Below are 16,608 nucleotides of genomic sequence, written 5' to 3'. Positions count from 1 at the left end.
GCTAAGACCTCGGGGAAGGCCGAGGATAAATTTGGAATTTCGGAAATTAGTTTCGGGAATTACAAAACGGGACTTTTCTCGAATTGGGCCAAGAAAATGCAATGCAAAATCAAGGCCCAAGATCAAATGGGGGCCGGCCATAGTGTGGCCCAAATCCATCTTTAAAAGGGGCATGTGCTATGCACATGACCCCTAAGTGGATATATATGAGGAACACTTAGCATTATTCAAGAGAAAATCAAAAAAATTCAAGAACACAAGAAAGAAGGGGTTCGGCCGTGAATAGTGTGGAAGAGAAAAAGAAATTCCCAAGTTTGTTTAGTGATCCAAAAATCTTGGTTTCTACATAATTAAGAAATACTCAAGACGCTCTCCGACGTGGTATAATTGGTTTGGCACAAGGATTCCGTTTGCGACAAGTCGGAAAGTTAGTAAAAGGTAAGAATCTTGCCCCTCTAATGTTATAGAATTGCTATGAATGTGTTAAGGATTGGAAGTAGACGAGAATCCCGTAATTTTAACGTAAATAGAAAGTCGTGGGGTGTGTGTTTGTAGTGGGTTTGGCCGAGAGCCATAGAAGGAAAAATTGGCGTGAATTGATCTTGGCTAAGTTGGTATAATGTGTTGTTGTGATCCTTATATCGTAAATGATTGATTGTTGAATTAAATTGGCGGTGGAAAACGAATTTGGATATTATCGGAAAGTGTATATCCTTTGTATCTTTATGTATATCATTGTATATTTAGGGTGCTAGAGACTTTAGATATGAACTTATAATGATGTTAATGAATTCGGAATGAAACGACGTGAGTTAGAATGTTCGTCGTGCAGTTTTGATTGTTTTGAAGAAGTATGGAACATAATGGATTTTGGTGTAATTTCGGGTATGGCTTGGATTGTAGTTAGATTGTGATTGTATAAGTTTGAATGTGGAAATGAATCCAATTATGTAGATGTAGAATTGGAGTTTTGAAAGTTTGAATGGAAGTTGCCAATTTAGATAACAAAGTGGAATTTTGAAGCTAGAATGGCTTGATTGTTGTTTGTGTTGTTTGTTGATGTGTGGGCTGTTGTTGTTGTTGTATTTTGAGCCGAGCTAAGTCTCGGGGATGTTAGATTTATAGGGGAAATGCTGCCGAAATTTCGGTAGGCAAATATGGAGTTAAAGGCATTTTTTTGAGCCTAAGGATCTCATTGGGTAACTTTGACCATTTGCAGATTTTTGACGAAACGGGACGGGACTTTTGGAAGAGCTTACGACGTCTGTGAGGTATGTAAAGCTTCCCAATTCTTTATTTGGCATATCTTAGTGTGTTAGTTGAATATGAGACCTTCCGGAGCATTTCTGCTCCTCGAAACCCGATCCACAGGAAAGTTACTATTCATTCAATTCGATTGAAGCCTAAAGGCTCCCTTTTGGCTAGAATGCCATTATTCGTCCGAAACCTATCGAAATGTGGTCGGGTAACCTAGAAATGATTATGTATGACCCTTGGCATATAACTGCTCGTAAAAATATGTTCGCCACCTCACTTCGACTCGAGGTGGGTCCGCGACCCCAAAATGCCCGATTTGCCCTTCGGGCCACCTTTGAGAATAAAGTTGAAAGTACCACTTCCGATCTTTGGAACATCCTCCTACGGGGTATGTTTGGACTATGCGATGCGCTAATCTATGTTCCGAACTATATGGACCATTTTGGAAACGTTTTGCAAAATGAAACTTTATGTCGGCTAAGTATTCGACTATTTTGTATTCTAAAATGACTTATGAGTTCACTTTGCTTTGAAAGGCTATTTTGAAATACGATTTGCATTTGCTTGCTCACGACTCCGCTCGTGCCTTATTATGACTTCGTTCACCGGTTCCCAGGCCGGTTTTGATTCGTGCGCTGTATGATGAATTCGGCCGTATGCTGTGTTACGGTTTCCGAGGCTTCGCCATAGGGCCCGGTTCCGTTTGGAGTTATGCTGTGATATGGCTCGGGACGCGATATGCTCACCGATGATTATGATTATGTTCGGAGATGTACGGAGATTTGAAACCTTCTGGTGTTATGCTGTGTGTGGCGCCAGCGTCGGAGTGGCGACCACATTCTTAAACGTTTGCATGATTTTATTTGCATAAAACATATGTATATGATTTTGATACAGATTTTGACATACCAGTTTGTACCCCACTTTGACATTCGATTTGCTTTCGGTTTTGATCCATAATTCTGTACTCCGTGCTTTACATACTCAGTACATATTTCGTACTGACCCCCTCTCTCCGGGGGCTGCGTTTTATGCCCGCAGGTGCAGACATCGGTGACCCTCCGCAGTAGCCTTCGCTTCTTGCTTTCCGGAGTACTCTTACTTGGTCCGGAGTCCACTTTTGGTACAGACTCCTTTACTCTGTATATGTTTTGTATATTTGACAGTTTGGGTACGGCGAGGCCCTGTCTGGCCATATGTTATGTTTTAAATTCGTAGAGGCCTGTAGTCATCTTTGTGGGGCGAGGGTCCTATGTGTATGTTGTCCGATTTTGCTTTCGGGTCTTAAAGCGGTCTGTTTGATATGATGGCCCCAAATGGCCCTATTGTATATATTTGTATTTTGACCGGCGATGTCTATTCCGCCGCTTTGTTTGTGATTGATTTGATATGACCGCTTAAGACAGATTTTCGATAAATTATGTCTGATATAACTTTTGAAAATTCTGAAATAAGTTTGGATTCGGAAATGAATATGCGATTTGGTCTGGACACCCAGGTAGGGTGCCAGTCGCGGCCCACGGGGCTGGGTCGTGACAAAAGTGGTATCAGAGCGGTTTGTCCTCGGAATGTCTACAGGCCGTGTCTCGTAGAGTCTTGTTTATCGATGTGTTGTGCACCACATCTATAAACGGGAAGCTACAGGGCATTTAGGATGTTACTTTCTTTGTAATCTTAGATCGTGCGATAGAGCTGTGCTAATAGGATGATTTTGATCTAACTCGCCTTCGTGTTTGCAGTGATGCCTCCGAAGAAGGCAACGGCAGCCCAGAAGGGCAAGGCGAGGATTGGGGAGACTAGCCAGGCACAGCGAGTTACCCGGGCTCGTGTATATGATTTTCCTGAGGATGTGCCACAGTCTGAGGGGTCTGCTACACCCCCACTAGTACAGCCTGGGGCAGGACCTTCAGCAGCTCCAGAGGTCCGTGTACCCACACCTGAGACTCCAGCTCCTCAGCCAGAGGCGGAGGATAGGACCCTGAGGGAGGCTGTACAGCTGTTGACTACACTGGTAGCAGGTCAGGCTCGCAGGCGCGGGCGGAGGGACGATGATGATGATGACAGACGGGACAGCCTGAGAGTTCGGGAGTTTTTGCTATGTGGCCCTCCAGAGTTCTTCGGGTCTAAGCCCGACGAGGACCCCCACGACTTTATTCGGGGGATGCGACGCTCACTGGACTTGGTCAGGGCTTCAGAGACTGAGTCAGTTGAGCTGGCTTCGCACCGGCTTCGAGATGTGGCCACCCACTGGTACGAGACTTGGGAGCTGTCTAGAGGAGAGGGTGCCCCTCCAGCCACTTGGGATCAGTTTGTGACAGCATTCACCCGCCACTTTTTGCCACCAGAGTTACGGCGGGCACGGGCTAATCGATTCTTACGTCTGCAGCAGAGGGGTCGGAGTGTTCGCGAGTATAACCTTGAGTTTGATTCTCTGGCCCGATATGCACCGGCCATGGTAGCAGATATGTCCGATCGGATGCACAGATATGTTATGGGATTGGACCGGTATTTGGTTGATAGTTGTATGGCAGTGTCATTGCAGGCAGACATGGACATTTCCCGGCTTCAGGCCTATGCGATGGGTATGGACGACCGTCGCAGATCTGATCCTGCTGGCAGAGATCGAGACAGGAGGCCGCCCAAGAGGGCTAGATCCGTGGGTTATTCAGGGGATTCTCGAGGCGGACAGCCTCATCAGCAGCAGCAGTCTGACAGATATTTTCCTCCCTCCGGCCGGGGTACTCAGTCAGGTAGCCGGAGATTCGATAGTACAGGACCGTCTGGGGCCGGTCAGAGCTCCAGAGTGGCAGGTTCACAGGTACCCAGGGGTCCCAGCCAGGCCAGACCACCCAGGCCCCGTTGTCCTCATTGCGGGAAGTCACATCCCGGGGAGTGTTACCGAGCGACGGGAGCTTGTTTTTCTTGTGGCGGTCAGGGCCACTTTATGAGAGATTGTCCATTGGCTAGCGGTTCTGGTAGTGCTTCTCAGCAGACAGGGTCAGCCGCCGGTTCTTCTTCTGCTCCATCAGTTGCACGCCCTGGAGGGCGAGGTATTTCAGCACCGGCAGGACGCGGTCGAGGCCGCGGTGGCACTTCAGGTTCTAGCGGTCCCTCGAACCGCATATATGCTTTGGCCAGCCGCCAAGATCAGGAGGCTTCGCCAAACGTCGTCACAGGTACATTGCTGGTTTTCTCCAGATCTGTATATGCATTGATTGACCCTGGTTCTACTTTATCGTATATTTCCCCGCTTGTTGCTAGTAAAATTGGGATAGTGTCTGAGCCTATAGAACCGTTTGAGGTAGCTACGCCAGTTGGGGATTTTATTGTAGCGAGACAGATTTATAAGGATTGTTCTGTGACCATTTATGATCGTAGCACTAAGGCTGATTTGGTAGAGTTAGACATGCTCGAGTTTGATGTCATTATGGGCATGGACTGGTTGTCTTCCTGTTATGCTAATGTCGACTGCCAGAAAAAGGTAGTCCGTTTTCAGTTTCCAGGGGAACCAGTCATAGAGTGGTTCGGATCTACTGCATCGCCGAGGGGTAAGTTTATTTCATACCTCAAGGCTAAGAAGATGATCCAGAAGGGTTATATTTATCATTTGGTTCGTGTGCACGATACTGCCGCGGAGGTACCTACCCTTCAGTCTGTTCCGGTCGTCAGCGAGTTTCCAGATGTTTTTCCTGACGAGCTTCCTGGCCTTCCGCCTGAGCGGGAGATTGATTTTACTATTGAGTTGATGCCGGATACACAGCCTATATCTATTCCTCCGTACAGAATGGCACCAGCTGAGTTGAAGGAGTTGAAGGAGCAGCTGAAAGATTTGCTGGATAAGGGTTTTATCAGGCCCAGTACATCACCCTGGGGGGCGCCGGTATTGTTTGTCAGGAAGAAAGATGGGTCATTGCGGATGTGTATCGACTACCGGCAGCTGAATAAGGTGACTATTAAGAATAAATATCCCCTCCCCCGGATTGATGACTTGTTTGACCAGCTGCAGGGTGCTAGACATTTTTCAAAGATAGATCTGCGTTCTGGTTACCATCAGGTGCGAGTACGGGAGTCAGATATCCCGAAGACTGCTTTCAGGACTCGGTACGGGCATTATGAGTTCAGAGTCATGTCTTTCGGGCTGACTAATGCTCCAGCAGTATTTATGGATCTGATGAACCGAGTATTTCGGCCTTTCCTGAATATGTTTGTTATTGTGTTTATTGACGATATTCTGATTTACTCGCGATCAGTCGAGGAGCATTCAGATCATTTGAGGACGGTACTTGGCATTCTCCGGCAGCAGAAGTTATATGCTAAATTCTCTAAGTGTGAGTTCTGGTTGACTTCTGTGGCATTCTTGGGCCATATTGTCGGCGCAGATGGTATTCGGGTTGACACGCAGAAGATTGAGGCTGTGCAGAATTGGCCCAGGCCTACTACACCGACTGAGGTGCGCAGTTTTCTGGGATTGGCTGGGTATTATCGCAGGTTTGTGGAGGACTTCTCTTCTATTGCAGCACCACTGACGAGGCTTACCCAGAAAGCAGCAAAATTCCAGTGGACAGATGCTTGCGAGCGCAGCTTTCAGATGCTGAAGGAGAGATTGATTACAGCACCAGTTTTGGCTCTTCCGGAGGGAGCTGACGGGTATGTTGTCTATTGTGACGCCTCTGGTATTGGGATAGGATGTGTATTGATGCAACACGGTCGAGTCATAGCCTATGCTTCCCGGCAGCTCAGACCGCACGAGAAAAACTATCCCACTCATGATCTTGAGTTGGCCGCGGTGATTCATGCTCTGAAGATTTGGCGGCATTATTTATATGGGGTCCATGTTGATATCTATACGGACCATAAAAGTCTCCAGTATATTTTCAGACAGAAGGAACTAAATTTGCGGCAGCGGAGGTGGCTTGAGTTACTAAAGGACAACGACGTTGATATTTTGTACCATCCAGGGAAAGCCACCGTGGTAGCTGATGCGCTTAGCCGCAAGTCCGTAGGCAGTCTGGCTGACGTCCCATCTGATAAGAGAGATTTGGTTCGTGATATTCATCAGCTGGCCAGCCTCGGAGTTCGTTTGGCCGATTGTGGAGATTCTGGGATTTCTGTTCGCCCGGTTGCTGAGTCATCTATTATTCAGGAGGTAAAGCAGCGCCAGTTTGAGGATCCTACTTTGATTCAGTACAGGGATGTGGCCCTTAATAAAGCAACGACTCAGTTCGAAATCTCGCCTGAAGGAGTATTATTGTACGACGGCAGGTTCTGTGTACCGGATGTTGCGGGCTTACGGCGGCAGATTATGGGCGAGGCCCATAATGCACGGTATTCTGTTCATCCTGGTTCCACTAAAATGTATCGGGACCTCAGGTGTTTGTATTGGTGGGACGGCATGAAGAAAGATATTGCTGAGTTTGTTAGTCAGTGCCCGAACTGCCAGCAAGTTAAGATCGAGCATCAGAAGCCCGGTGGATTATTGCAGGAGATGGAAATTCCAGCCTGGAAATGGGAGATGATTAATATGGATTTTGTTGTTGGATTACCGCGCACTCCACGCAGGTACGACTCTATCTGGGTTGTTGTTGACAGGCTGACGAAATCAGCCCATTTCCTTCCGGTTCGGACTACTTATTCGGCTGAGGACTATGCCAGATTGTATATCAGAGAGATAGTCAGACTTCACGGAGTCCCGATATCTATTATTACTGACCGAGGTACCCAGTTTATAGCAAATTTCTAGAGGTCATTTCAGGAGGGATTAGGGACTCAGGTGAGTCTCAGTACAGCTTTTCACCCTCAGTCCGACGGGCAGGCCGAGCGCACTATTCAGACGCTCGAAGATATGTTGCGGGCCTGCGTTATTGATTTCAGGGGCAGCTGGGATGATCATTTGCCGCTTATTGAGTTTGCCTATAATAACAGTTATCACTCCAGCATTCAGATGGCTCCGTACGAGGCCCTTTATGGCAGGAGATGCAGGTCTCCTATTGGCTGGTTTGACGTGGGCGAGACTAAGTTGATTGGGCCAGATGTAATCCAGGAGGCTGTAGATAAGCTAAAGCTTATTCGAGAACGATTATTGGCTGCTCAGAGTCGACAGAAAGCTTATGCAGATAGACGACGTCGACCGTTAGAGTTCCGGATTGGCGACTGGGTATTCCTGAAGGTGTCGCCCATGAAGGGTGTCATGAGATTCGGTAAAAAGGGTAAGTTGAGCCCCCGGTACATTGGACCGTATCAGATCGTGCGAAAGATAGGCGAGGTCGCCTATGAGCTAGACTTACCATCCGACTTGGAGGCCGTGCACCCGGTGTTTCATGTGTCTATGTTGCGGAAATGCATTGGTGATCCTGCCAGGATATTCCCAGTTGACGACATTCAGGTGACGGAGCAGTTATCTTATGACGAGCAGCCTGTATCTATTCTGGATCGACAGGTGCGGAGACTACGCACTAAAGAAGTGCCCTCCGTCAAAGTCCTGTGGCGCAACAATAATCGGGAGGAGATGACTTGGGAGGCGGAGGACGAGATGAAGAAGAAATATCCCCACTTGTTTCCGACATCCGCAGGTAATCTAATTCCTTTTTCAGTTTGTTGTGTTGATTGATAAAATGAATTATGTATGTCATCATTAAAAAGGGACACTCCTGCCTTGATCATAAGACCTTATAAGACTAATCTAACATTCGGGGACGAATGTTCTTAAGGGGGGGAGAATGTTATGTCCCGTGTTTTCGTACAATTGGAAATCGAGAAATAATTATGACTTGGGTGTTAGAATGGTATAAATTAATTTGTGAGAATATGACTATGTTGGTTGTGAAATCTTTAATGCTAAGACCTCGGGGAAGGCCGAGGATAAATTTGGAATTTCGGAAATTAGTTTCGGGAATTACAAAACGGGACTTTTCTCGAATTGGGCCAAGAAAATGCAATGCAAAATCAAGGCCGAAGATCAAATGGGGGACGGCCATAGTATGGCCCAAATCCATCTTTAAAAGGGGCATGTGCTATGCACATGACCCCTAAGTGGATATATATGAGGAACACTTAGCATTATTCAAGAGAAAATCAAAAAAATTCAAGAACACAAGAAAGAAGGGGTTCGGCCGTGAATAGTGTAGAAGAGAAAAAGAAATTCCCAAGTTTGTTTAGTGATCCAAAAATCTTGGTTTCTACATAATTAAGAAATACTCAAGACGCTCTCCGACGTGGTATAATTGGTTTGGCACAAGGATTCCGTTTGCGACAAGTCGGAAAGTTAGTAAAAGGTAAGAATCTTGCCCCTCTAATGTTATAGAATTGCTATGAATGTGTTAAGGATTGGAAGTAGACGAGAATCCCGTAATTTTAACGTAAATAGAAAGTCGTGGGTGTGTGTTTGTAGTGGGTTTGGCCGAGAGCCATAGAAGGAAAAATTGGCGTGAATTGATCTTGGCTAAGTTGGTATAATGTGTTGTTGTGATCCTTATATCGTAAATGATTGATTGTTGAATTAAATTGGCGGTGGAAAACGAATTCGGATATTATCGGAAAGTGTATATCCTTTGTATCTTTATGTATATCATTGTATATTTAGGGTGCTAGAGACTTTAGATATGAACTTATAATGATGTTAATGAATTCGGAATGAAACGACGTGAGTTAGAATGTTCGTCGTGCAGTTTTGATTGTTTTGAAGAAGTATGGAACATAATGGATTTTGGTGTAATTTCGGGTATGGCTTGGATTGTAGTTAGATTGTGATTGTATAAGTTTGAATGTGGAAATGAATCCAATTATGTAGATGTAGAATTGGAGTTTTGAAAGTTTGAATGGAAGTTGCCAATTTAGATAACAAAGTGGAATTTTGAAGCTAGAATGGCTTGATTGTTGTTTGTGTTGTTTGTTGATGTGTGGGCTGTTGTTGTTGTTGTATTTTGAGCCGAGCTAAGTCTCGGGGATGTTAGATTTATAGGGGAAATGCTGCCGAAATTTCGGTAGGCAAATATGGAGTTAAAGGCATTTTTTTGAGCCTAAGGATCTCATTGGGTAACTTTGACCATTTGCAGATTTTTGACGAAACGGGACGGGACTTTTGGAAGAGCTTACGACGTCTGTGAGGTATGTAAAGCTTCCCAATTCTTTATTTGGCATATCTTAGTGTGTTAGTTGAATATGAGACCTTCCGGAGCATTTCTGCTCCTCGAAACCCGATCCACAGGAAAGTTACTATTCATTCAATTCGATTGAAGCCTAAAGGCTCCCTTTTGGCTAGAATGCCATTATTCGTCCGAAACCTATCGAAATGTGGTCGGGTAACCTAGAAATGATTATGTATGACCCTTGGCATATAACTGCTCGTAAAAATATGTTCGCCACCTCACTTCGACTCGAGGTGGGTCCGCGACCCCAAAATGCCCGATTTGCCCTTCGGGCCACCTTTGAGAATAAAGTTGAAAGTACCACTTCCGATCTTTGGAACATCCTCCTACGGGGTATGTTTGGACTATGCGATGCGCTAATCTATGTTCTGAACTATATGGACCATTTTGGAAACGTTTTGCAAAATGAAACTTTATGTCGGCTAAGTATTCGACTATTTTGTATTCTAAAATGACTTATGAGTTCACTTTGCTTTGAAAGGCTATTTTGAAATACGATTTGCATTTGCTTGCTCACGACTCCGCTCGTGCCTTATTATGACTTCGTTCACCGGTTCCCAGGCCGGTTTTGATTCGTGCGCTGTATGATGAATTCGGCCGTATGCTGTGTTACGGTTTCCGAGGCTTCGCCATAGGGCCCGGTTCCGTTTGGAGTTATGCTGTGATATGGCTCGGGACGCGATATGCTCACCGATGATTATGATTATGTTCGGAGATGTATGGAGATTTGAAACCTTCTGGTGTTATGCTGTGTGTGGCGCCAGCGTCGGAGTGGCGACCACATTCTTAAACGTTTGCATGATTTTTTTTGCATAAAACATATGTATATGATTTTGATACAGATTTTGACATACCATTTTGTACCCCACTTTGACATTCGATTTGCTTTCGGTTTTGATCCATAATTCTGTACTCCGTGCTTTACATACTCAGTACATATTTCGTACTGACCCCCTCTCTCCGGGGGCTGCGTTTTATGCCCGCAGGTGCAGACATCGGTGATCCTCCGCAGTAGGCTTCGCTTCTTGCTTTCCGGAGTACTCTTACTTGGTCCGGAGTCCACTTTTGGTACAGACTCCTTTACTCTGTATATGTTTTGTATATTTGACAGTTTGGGTACGGCGAGGCCCTGTCTCGCCATATGTTATGTTTTAAATTCGTAGAGGCCTGTAGTCATCTTTGTGGGGCGAGGGTCCTATGTGTATGTTGTCCGATTTTGCTTTCGGGTCTTAAAGCGGTCTGTTTGATATGATGGCCCCAAATGGCCCTATTGTATATATTTGTATTTTGACCGGCGATGTCTATTCCGCCGCTTTGTTTGTGATTGATTTGATATGACCGCTTAAGACAGATTTTCGATAAATTATGTCTGATATAACTTTTGAAAATTCTGAAATAAGTTTGGATTCGGAAATGAATATGCGATTTGGTCTGGACACCCAGGTAGGGTGCCAGTCGCGGCCCACGGGGCTGGGTCGTGACACGAACTTGGTTGTGAAATATATTGGTTTGTTTTTGTTTTTTGCCAAATTTGCTGAGCAAGGGAAAATAATGAAACAGGGGACAACTTGCAGGTCTCAGATTCAGGATTGCTGCTTTTGCGGTTTATCAGACAGCTATGGTGATCCTGCTTCGGTGAAACAAAGGGTACGCAGGAGCATTCAAGAAGGAGGTAAGGACTGCTGCTACAACGGTTTTATATCCGCTATAGCGGTAACGCTACAGTGGCTAACTGACCACTGTAGCTGATCACTGAATAGTGTCATGCACGTAATGCCTAAATCACTTTCGCAACAAAGAAATTAACCGAGTAGTTCTTCCACACGTACTAGGTATAATCAGCAACAACATAATTACACACTTAAATACCAATTGGAATCTTCTAGATACCAAATGAACCCACTGAAATACCAATTTGACCGAAGTAGCACGAATAGAATGGAAAAAGGGAATTTTTTCCTAAATGTCCTATAGCCTCCCGTGGATGGGCATAGATATCTACGTACCACTTCACGAGACAGTACTAGACATTGCCCTTGTACCTGTGAGATAAGTAACCTAGGCTCTGATACTAACTTGTCACGATCCATTTAGGATTGCGCGGGCACCTACCATTCCCACCTCGGTAGACGAACCCTTAATCGAAAACAAAATCATTTGCAAGTAAAGAATGGATTCATTCTTATTCAAGATATATTATAATCAAAAAGCAGAAGTCAAACAAATATATTTAAATGAAGGTTCGGAAGTGTTGCAACAATTTAATAACTACACTGACTCATTTTCCCATGACCTGGTCTAGACTAGTACAAGACCGACTAAGATTGAACACTGAATACAATAATAAATCTAAAGACTCAACCTCCATCTTGGAATGAGAATGATGGGGGCCTTCAAAATAGGCATTGTGCATCTTCCGAAAAATTCCAATCAATCAATACCCTGAAACTCTACACCCCAAAAGGGATGTAACAAGAGTAGTATCAGTACAACACTAGTACTGGTAAGCATCATAGGCCGACAATGGTTAGAAATGCATAACGGTAATAGACTGCACGAATAAGCATGTTAGGAAAACTAAGTCAACAGTACACATTACCTACACTCGTCTAAACAATCTAAGGTTCTTATTTCCAGTAACTCTTCCTTAGAGATCCATCTACTTAACCACATTCCACTCACCTTCTAGATCATTTAACATATAATAGACAATTATGCTCAAGTATCACTAGTCAACTATCACTAAGTTTAAAGTAAAGTTCTCACGTCATTGTAATACTCATTACCTACCAAACCTAGCACATCATCCACCATCATATTGAGATCATCTAACACCACGCTTTCGCAAAACAAACCACAGCTTACAGGTATAGTACTAATCCCAAGAGTAGTCAATACAAATCAGTGCAACACAATCATACTAAAACAAGTCATCACCTATGTTATAATATTTAAACCCAATTGTGCCAAGTCTCAATATAATCAATCCGAACAGTATATCACAACTATATCACAAGAAGCCAAAGGTACAATGCAATGCAATAGTGTATGAAATATGGATACAATGCATATGCACCGATATACATGTACTCCGATAATGGAACATCGCATCTCGACAGCACAACCCATGGGGGACCTGCGAAGTCCATGTACCATTCCTCACGATTCTAGCAAAGACCTCGGCAATCGCTACCAGCACTCATACCTCGATTTTGGGATAAACATCGGACATCGGTCCTTATGGCACTCTCATCCAACTGAGCCCAGCTCATAATAATGTTTCCTTGTATATCATAAATGTATCAATAATATATCATGAAGGACGAGAATGCGTGCAATGTATGAGTTCAATGTCAATAAACAAATTAATCTCAACAGTACCACACATGGGCACACTAATAATATCAATAAAAAGGCTACGCAATGAGCCACAATAGTATCACAATCCTCATCTCAAAACAGCAACAAGTAAGGTGCTACAATATCATCATCAAGATATATCACTAGTCACAAATATCTACTATCTCCAATCGACAATGAGCTAACAACAATAGAACAAGATAAGTCACAACACAACAAGGTGGCTAGCCCTAATCATATAACAAGGCCAAACCTAAGGCAATATCCAACCCAACTTCATACCCGAAGGTTTACATGTATTCTCCGACAACATCATCTAAATATATACTTCGATAATCGAAGTCTTACCATAGAGTAATCATAAATCCACAACTATCCTAGTAATACATAATAACCATGGTTTCTTACATGCTATCAATCTAAAGTATCCATCCCAATCTCTGAAATCCTATACATGCATTCTCCGTTTCATCTAACACGCGTATATGAAAATCTACCGGATTCTACCATAAAAGGGAAGTCGTAACTTATCTCGGGACCGAACAGGAGTGCAAACATCCACTTTGATTCCATCTTCCATATTTGTAGGGAATTTGTAGATCCAAGAGGTCTAAGAACGGTGGATGCATTCGAGTAAGAACCAACTGAGGAAATCGGGGTCATAGGGGTAAAATCATCCTTTCTAAAAAAATCATTTTAGATTCTTGATTATTGCTATTTCACCTTCTTCTTTTTTTTTATGGAAAACAAGGTTTACCTAAGTCAAACATACCTCACTAATTCATATAAGACATTATTAGCAACTAACAAGTTAACCCATTTGAGAGATAGCAAGGATTTAGGCTTAGAACTAGTTATTAAACTAATTCTTGCAATGAGGAAGCCATCCTAGTGTTACTAATTATTCTAGGTCAACCATTACCACAATCATAAATGGTGCAAGAAGGAAAAAGGAATTAAAAGAAGATGAATGAGGGATTTAAAGGGTTTACCTTCCTAACATTTAAGTCTCTAGGGCTGGAATTTTCTCTTAGTGGCGGCTGCAAATTTGGGGAAAAAGAATGTTCGGTCAAGTCCATAAATGGGCTTTAAATAGGGATATAACTGTTTGTCAACCGCTCTGGCGGTCTAGTCATCGCTACAGCGACACCGCTTCAATGGCTGAAGAACCGCTGCGGCGGTCCTTTAACTAATATGCATTTTCGCTTAGGCGGAGCACATGGTCGCTACTGCGCAATCGCTGGGGCGGCAGTCTGTCGCTATAACGGTATATCTAGGCCTAGTGGCCCAATTTCGATGTTTACACACAATTCGCACAGTTGGTCTGATAAAGTTCACAATTTTTAAGAGCATAATGAACCTAAGGTATTTCAAGGGGGTCCAGGTCACGAATTTCCCACAAGTCAAAGTAAGGATGAAACGGGTCATTACAAGAAAATAATTCAAGTTTCATAATCTCATTCCGAAAATTGATTATCAAACCGAGGCGCTATACATACAAACTAGATATGCAGATATACATAAAAACACACTACGAATGCACTCGTGGCCTTAGAATTCCCAACGGATGTCTCGTTGACCGAGTCAACCCCCGATACCTCAAAACTAACTTTCCAATCCAAGTCTCAAAATGCATTCGAGTGCATTGGGAATCGAACCAAATATACACACAAAATTTTAAGTGACCATCCGGACCTCTCGAAATCGATGGATTTTCGATAAAGGTCCATTTATCCAAAAGTCAACTTCGGGTCAAACATTTTTCACTTTAAGTCTAATTTCACAAAACCCAACCTATTTCACATCCGATGACCTCAGAAATCGTACCACCCCTCTGCGCGGGTCAAATATATACTGATATAGCTCGGGAAAAGTTCAACGGGGTCAATATAGAGTGTTATTTCCTGATGTTTTAATATTGAGTGAGAAATATCATATTATTTTCACGATACATATAAATCCATGTGAATGCTTATGTCAAATAATTGTATTCATGCTGAATAAATCTCATGAAAACTCACTATGATGTTACTATTTTTATTTGTTGTTATACTGAACGGACTCTACAGAAAGAGTCAGAGTCAAAATGTAATTTCAACAATTAGTTAAAACTATATAATTGTTGATCTATCCAATCATTTCAAGTTCAACTACTATATTGTTTGACATATATGAACACCAATTATCAATTTGAGTTTTTTCCCTTCCAATTTATTTTGAATCTCATACACAGATTTTAAATATTTGTGCTTTAGAAGTATGTATTAAATGCCAAGGGATACACGTTCACCATATGTGTCCGCAAACTAATTATATCGAAAGCATAAACCTCAAGCTTAAAAGTTAAATTACCAAAACACCCTTCTAATTAATAATCTAGATAACTACTACTTATAATAATATATTTCTTATGCGACGTAACTCTTGAAATGAACGGACATTATCAATCATTTTGCATCCCGTTAGCATCCTTTCATGTGTAATTTCTTTGAATCTCATACACTTATTGTAAGCCTTTATTGCATTTTCATTCAATATTATAGTCCTTGTGTAACGCCTCAGACCTTTAACTTAAGCTTTGACCATGATTCTAGACTTAGAAAACTAGATAAAGAATATGGGAATTGGAAATTTCTTTACAGTTGTCAAATGGGGATTTACGCCCCAGAATACAGACCGTATTTCAGTATACGGTCGGTCTTGCAAATCGTAATTTGGCATCTAAATCACTGTGCATTCTGGAAATTGGCTCAGGAAATTTCATAGTTAAATACAGACCGTATTTTGGTCTGTATTTCTCAGCCCGTACCAGAGCCTATAAATACCTGGTTTCAGTTCTAATTTTATTTTTACAAGTTCCTAAAACCCTAACACGACTTATTTCTCCTCTCCAACCCCAAGAACTCCAAGGTAAGCAAGTTCTACCCATTCTAATCAAATTCTATCATGTATTTAGATAATCTAAGATAGAATTCATTGTTCTTAACCTAGGGTTTTCATGAAAACCCACAGATAAGGTTTGAGACATAGGGTTTTAGGGTCTTCTCAGAATTCAGACTTTTGGATTGAGGATTGCGAAGCAAATAAGGTATGTTAGGCTAACTGTCTACCTTAGGGAATGTTCATGATTCTCCATATGCCTCATTCTTCATACTTATCAGTAAATTGACTTAAAATATAGTCTAGCCCTAATTTCTTGAACAGTTGTAGAACTGTTATCTTTTAGGCTTATAGTTTTAGAATTTGTTCATGCTGATCGATTTGAATATCATGAACCCAGTACATAATCAATATAGACTTGTGAATTGTATCTCATGAGTCTTAGTAGGAATAATTAGAATTATTATGAACAATTACCTGTTTCATTTTCATAATCAGTAATCAGTATCATGTTATCAGTTACATCTCAATCTCAGTGCTTGCTATTGAATACCTGTATTAGGGCATCAGGCCTACAGATATGGACCTAAGGTCATAGATTATGTATACGTATACTTAGGCATCATACCATAGATTTTGCATGCATATTATTATTATTGGACCTAAGGTCACAGACAATAAATAGGCTATTCATTATTCAGGACAGGGAGTATCCATATCTTTACTTCTATGTCTCAGTCCAGTTAGCAGCATTTCAATTCGGTTTCAGTTCAGCTTATTATTTCATTCAGTTGCTTTACATACTAGTACAACTCCAGTGTACTGGACCTGCATCTCATGTTGCAGATACCGATATACAGGGTGCATACGTAGCTCACTAGGAGGCTTTCAGATTCATCTAGTCAGTGGTTCTCCGGGGCCCTACCTTTATCTTTATATTCAGTCAGTTAGCAGACAGTATTCCAGT

Source organism: Lycium barbarum, chromosome 1 (genome assembly GCF_019175385.1).
Source record: "Lycium barbarum isolate Lr01 chromosome 1, ASM1917538v2, whole genome shotgun sequence".
Classification (NCBI taxonomy): domain Eukaryota; kingdom Viridiplantae; phylum Streptophyta; class Magnoliopsida; order Solanales; family Solanaceae; genus Lycium; species Lycium barbarum.
This window is presented reverse-complemented; position numbering follows the sequence as displayed.